The sequence below is a fragment of the Hyla sarda genome, chromosome 2, assembly GCF_029499605.1.
Source record: "Hyla sarda isolate aHylSar1 chromosome 2, aHylSar1.hap1, whole genome shotgun sequence".
In the NCBI taxonomy this organism is placed as follows: Eukaryota; Metazoa; Chordata; class Amphibia; order Anura; family Hylidae; genus Hyla; species Hyla sarda.
Window position 1 is genome coordinate 287,196,550 of NC_079190.1, and position 6,818 is coordinate 287,203,367.

Here is a 6,818-nt window from a genome sequence, read left to right on the forward strand (position 1 = left end):
CATTTTTGGAGTTTGGTGTGACATTATGTCCAATTTGCTTTTTTTCCTCCCTTTTTTGGTTTAGTTCCAATACACACAAAGGAAATAAACATGTGTATAGCAAAACATGTGTTACTGCAATCCTTTTCTGTGAAAAATACTTCATTTTCTAGATAATTTTCAAGGGTGTCAACATTTACGGCCATGACTGTATATGGAAAGATGGTATTATTACTTACCGATAATTCGTTTTTCATGAGTCCATCATGGCAGCATCACCATGAGATTGTCCCCTGTAGCTCTAATAGGAACAGGAAACACAGAGAGGTTAAATAGGCCCCTCCCCATCCACCCCTCAGTGTTTTCTGTTCCCAGGAGCATACACGGTGAGGTTCTTACCTCTGGTTGGCTGGTTTATGTTCCGGTCGGGGCTGCCAGGCAGCGGGGGCCTCGTTCATGCCTGCATTTCCCCTCCCCTTGTGCTGCACCGGGTCGTGCTTCCTTCGGGCTGCTGTCTCCTGGTCCCTTCCTCCTGCTGCGGCGCCTGCTGTGGTTTTAAATTAACTAGAGCATAAACATTACGTCTATATATTTATCCACATAGAAGGGTGGGAATTGAAAGGGTGCTATCATGATGGACTCATGAAAAATGAATTATCGGTAAGTAATAATTCCATCTCTTCATATCGTCATCATGACAGCACCACCATGAGACATACCAGATAAACAGGTGACTTTAGGGAGGGACCACAGCTTGCAACACCTTCTGGCCGAAAGACAGATCTTGGGAAGATGTCACGTTCAACCTGTAATGGTTGACCATGTTGCCGCTCTGCAAATCTGTTCGATGGAGGCTGAGGCTTTTTCGGCCAGGAGACAGCTAGCGCCCTAGTTGAGTGAGCACGAAGACCTTTAAGGACTTGCTTAGCAGAAGATTTATATGCCTCCTGGATAGCTATCTTCAGCCACCTAGAAATTGTATTTTTCTAAGCTTTTTTGCCTTTATTAGGTCCTTGGAATTGAACAAAAAGGTTAGAATCCTTTCTCCAGGATTCAGTAGTTTTCAAATAATGAATAACACATCTTCTCACGTCAAGGTTGTGTAAAACTTCCTCCTTCTGATTTTTTGGGTTATTAGAGAATAAGGGTAATGTAATATCCTGAGACCTTTGAAAATTAGTGACTACTTTTGGAAGAAAAGCAGGATTTAACTTGAAGATAATCCTATCATCCAGGATGATACCATATGGTTGTTCAATGGATAGAGCTTGGATTTCTCCTACCCTCCTTGCTGAGGTGATGGCAACTAACAACAGTCTTGCAGGTCAATAGTTTTACAAAGGCAGAAAGGACTAGGTTTAAATCCTATGGGGAGTCAGATTAGATATTCTAGATTTAGAGATGGCAGAAAAAAAATCTTTTTATCCATTTATGTTCAGCTAGAGAGGTATCAAAGTAGCACCCTAAAGCTGCCATTTGAACTTTTAAAGTACTGATAGAAAGACCTTTTTCGAAACCTTCTTGAAGAAAGTCCAGTATCTTGGGAATGTCTGGATTCAGAATGTCCAGTGGGGAAGGACCACACCATGAAATAATTTTTTTCCAGTATCTTAGATATATAGAACAGGTAGAACCTTTTTCACTTTTTAGCAAAGTACTAACCACTTTACAGGAAAGACCTTTCTTTAGTAGGATCTGCCTTTCAAGATCCATGCTGTGGCTCTTCAGCCATGCTGTGGCAGTTTCCCCAGATCTTGGTAACATAGCGGTCCCTGCATCAGAAGATTCTTCATCTGAGGAAGCCGGATCGGATCTGTTAGAAAGAGGAGATTTAGGAGACTGAACCAACCTCTCTTGGGCCACCAAGGGGCTATGAAGATAACCCGAAGTTTCTCTGCTTGGAGATTTTGAAGCGCCTTCAGGATAAGAGGCAGAGGAGGGAATGCATAAGCGAGAGGAAAGTCCTAGACCTGTTGAAGAGCATCTACTGCAAGGGGATCCTCTCTTGGATTGAGAGAGAAAAAAATCCTGGACTTTGTTTTGTTGGCAAAGAGATCTATTACTGGGTCCCCCCAAACTCTTACTAGAGACTGAAAGACTTGAGAATTTAGTTCCCATTCCCCAGGATCCACTTGGTTCCGACTTAGGAAGTCTGCTTCCTGATTTTCTACACCCTTCAGATCAATGGCTGAAAGGGAAATAATGTTTTTCTCTGCCCAGATGAAAATCTTTGAGAAGAGATTCCTTAGAGGGAAGTGTCTTGTCCCTCCTTGGTGGTTGAGGAAGGCCACTGTGGTTACATTGTCAGAATATACCTTCACATGATGATTTTTTAAAAGATGTTCTGAAGCTCTTAATACCATTAAAACTGCTTTCAATTTCTGAAAGGTGGAGGAATGACATCGGGTTCTCTGGGACCATGAGCTTTGAAGATGAAGGTGTTCGTGAGTGTACGTGAGCACCCCAACCCCAAAGACTCGCATCTGTCGTCAATGTGACAGCAGGAGAGATGATCCAATAAATTCCCATGGATAGCTTTTTTCTCTTCAGCCACTAAGTTAAGGAGGCTTTTACCTGATGAGGAATTTGTAGCCTCTTCTCTAAGGACAGCTGGGATCTGTCCCATACCTTCAAAATTAGGGATTGCAGGTCTCGAATGGCTCTGGGCCCACGGTACTGCCGGTATACAGGATGTCATTGATCCTAAGACTGACATGGCTGTTCTTATAGGACAAGAGTTTCTCCAAATCATTTCTTTTATTTTTGCTGAAGGGAGAGAATTTTGTCTTCTGAAAGAAAGGTTTTTTGTTTTACCGAGTCTAAGATAATGCCTAGAAATTTCTTTATTCTTTCTGGAATTAAATATGACTTCTGTCAGTTTATGATCCAGCCGAGGTTTTGAAGACAAGATAGAGTCAGAAGGAGGTGCTGATGAAGAGTCTCCTTTGACTGGGCAATAATTAGTAAGTCGTTCTGGTAAGGAATTATTAAAATTCCTTTTAGTCTTACATGAGCAATCACCTCTACCATTACCTTCGTAAATATCCTCGGGGCGGAGGATATTCCGAAAGGAAGGGCCTGGAATTGGAAATGGAGGGTAGAGTGATTGTGTAGAATTGCAAACCTGAGGTATTTTTGGTGAGAGGGATGAATTGGTAGTTGGAAGTAGGCATCTTTTAGATTGATGGTACACATCCATGAATCTCTTTGTATCAGAGGTATGGCTGTCTTCAGGGTCTCCATCTTGAACCTTTTGTAAGAAATAAACTTGTTTAGATTGTTAAGGTTTATAATAGCTCTAAAAGTGCCATTTGGCTTTGGCACCAAAAATAGATGAGAGTACTGACCCAGACCTTGTTCCAAGATAGACACCAGAATGACAGCTCCTAGAGCCAAGAGATCCTTTATGCCTGAGAAAAGACGTTCATTTAAGATGTCTGATCCAAGATCTGTAGAACAAAATCTTGGAGGAGGAAGGTTGATAAACTCTATTCTGTATCCCTGAGATATGGAATTTACAATGAAGGGATTTTTTGTGATCAGGGACCACTGTTGACTGAATAGAGACAGCCTTCCTCCCACAAGACTGTCAACGCTTTTTGTTATCGGAATTGGGATTGAGGATAAAGTCTTTGCTTTTGCACCTTTGGGATAGCTCCAGTGACCTCCTTTACCTTTTCCTTTATATTCTTTGTTCCTATTAAAAGGGATGGAAATTTTTATTTTGTTTAGGTTTTTTCTGGAAAGGAAAATCTTTTTTTCCTATTGGCTGCCTGTTCAAGAATTATTTCAGGAATCGAACCAAACACGAGATTACCCTGAAAAGGAATGGCACAAAGCTTAGCCTTAGAGGTAGCATTACCTTGCCAATTTTTAACCCATAGAGCCCTTCTGGAGGAATTCGATAAGGCGGTAGCTTTTGCCACAAATCTAGTAGATCTAATAGATTCTGTTGATGCATCCACCAAATAGGCTGTAGCCAGCTTTAACATTGGGATGGAAGATAAAATATTTTCTCTATAAGTTTTATTGATCCGAGGTCTCTCTACATCCTCTAACCATATAAAGAGAGACCTGGTTACTGTAGTAGCAGTGATATTAGGGTTAATTAAAGCCAGAGAGTTTTCCCAGGATTTTTTTAGTAGACCATCCATTTTGCTGTCAAGGGTGTCTTTAAGTTGAGCCGCATCTTCAAATGGAAGCGCAGTACTTTTAACCACCTTAGAAAGCTGCACATCCATTTTTGGAGGCTCAATCCATAAATTAACCTCATTAGGATCGAAGGGGAAACGGTTGCGAAATTCTTAAGGAATTTGCAAGCGCCTCTCCGGAGTCTGCCACTCGTCTGTGATAAGAGATTTTATACTATGAAGAACTGAAAAAACTTTAGTTTTTTGAGGTTTTAGGCCAGTGAATATTCTGGTCTTGGACAAACATAGGTTCTGGAGTATCAACAATATTCATGGCATTTCTTACAGCAGTAAGTAATATATCTGTATCCTCAGAAGGAAAATAATATTTTTTATCATCCCCCTTAGGAGGAGTATTCTGAACTTCACCCTCTTCTTCAGAAAGGGTAACTCCAGAGTTTAAATCTTCATTAGAATCCGAGCCAGAGTCAAAAGTAATAGTCATTTTTGTTTTTTTAAGTGGAGGAGGCTCAGCCACAGACATATCTATAGAAATGGAAGTAGAAGTACAAGGCAAAGCAGTAGCTATTGTACTTGTTCATTAATAAGAGAACGAAGCTCATCCAAGAAGGCTGGGGATTCTTGAAACACAATTTTGTCAGTGCAGGCTTTGCAAAGAGGTTTAGGATGGGTATCCGGTAATACTACAGCACAGATTCAAAATTTTTGGGACTTAGATTTGGATTCTTTAAAGGTTTCTTTAGATGATTCTCTTTCTTTTGATGTCTTTGGGTCCTCCTTGTCTCCCTAAGAGGGGAAAGGAATACCCATGAGAATCAAACTATATACTACTTGAGTGAAAGTAGGATGTAGGGGGAAAAAGCAGCATAGAGCAAAGCAATATGGTGCTAACCCCAAGAAACCACAGCCAAGAAACACCCTGTGATACATAACAAAAAGGCAGCACAGAAAGTAAGTGAACCCCCTAAGGGCCAGCTACTCACGGTTCCAGTCGATGCAGAGCGGGGGGCAGAAGACGCATCCATGATTCCAAAGGGATGAATGAAGGAACAGAGGAGCAATTTATACTCCTCTGTTCAAATTAGGCACCCCTCCATGTCTCCCCAGCATTCCGGTGGACGCCGCCATCTTGGGGGAGGGACTTCCAGTCCAGAGCCAATGCGAGGGCACGTACGCGACCGTCACACGTGTGCGCCTCAACGTCAGACGCATGCACCCTGGCAGCATGGAGCCCAGAACAGCTAGGGAGCTCCAAGGAGGACCGCGGCCGGCCAGAATAAACCCCCCCTGCCGCTTAAACTCACAGCAGGTGCCGCGGCAGGAGGAAGGGACCAGGAGGCAGCAGCCCGAAGGAAACGCGACCCGGTGCAGCACAAGGGGAGGGAGATGCAGGCACGACCGAGGCCCCCGCTGCCTGGCAGCCCCGACCGGAACATAAACCAGCCAACCAGAGGTAAGAACCTCACCTCTCCGTGTATGCTCCTGGGAACAGAAAACACTAAGGGGTGGATGGGGAGGGGCCTATTTAACCTCTCTGTGTTTCCTGTTCCTATTAGAGCTACAGGGGACAATCTCATGGTGGTGCTGTCATGATGATGATTTGAAAAGAACCATTTTTATTTCTCTTTTGCTATAAGTTATCTCACCTCTTCTAACCAAGCATTCTGCCTCTCTGGATCTGCACGACAATTCACAGTCAAAAAGGAGATTTTTTAACACTTACCGTAAAATCTCTTTCTCAAAGGATCCATTTTGGGACACAGACCGTGGGTGTATGCTGCCGTCTCTAGGTGGTGTGACACTATGGCAACAAAAAAAGGTCGGCTCCTCCCAGCAGGATATACCCACCTCCAGGCCCTGAGCTAATCAGTTTTAGTACCAGAGCAATAGGAGAAGACCGACAGGTCAAGGAAAAAACGCGAACTGTCTGAAAACCAGAAGAAAAAAACATAACTGAACACACCCTCGGACAGAGAACCAAAGAGAAAGCCAAAAAAGGGCGGGAACTGTGTCCCCCAATGGATCCTTCGAGAAAGAGATTTTACGGTAAGTGTTAAAAAATCTCCTTTTCTCTATCGGCTCCATTGGGGGACACAGACCGTGGGACATACCAAAGCCGTCCCTTAGGTGGGTAAGGAATCAGACAGGTGGACGGTTGGACCACCGCCGTCTGCAACATCTTACAGCCCAGAGTAGCATCAACCGATGCGAAAGCATGAATCTGGAGCACCTTGAGAAAGTGTACAAAGACGACCATGCGGACGCCTTACAGAACCGCAAGGCCAAAGCCACGTATTGGAGGGCCCAGGAAGCCCCGAAAAACAGGTGAAATGAGCCAATCCCCTGAAGGATGGGATTTTACCCTTGTAGCGGTAAGCTATCAAAAAAGAGCAGACCAGATCCACCGAAAAATGGTGGTCGTAGAAGCAAGTTGACCTATACGACGACTTTCCGGAAACACAAAAAAGGGGGTCACACTGCCGAAGGAAAGAGTGACTGAGGAGAGAAGTCCGAACAGCCCTCACCACAACCAGATTGTGGAACAAACGCTTCCAGAGATGAGAAGGGGCCGGACAAAGGACTGTAGGACGATGTTCCCATTGAGATAAAAAAGTCAAAAACCATCTCGGGTAAGAAGGACGGACCTGGACGGAAAACAACTTGTCCTGGTATACAACCAGGAAGGAA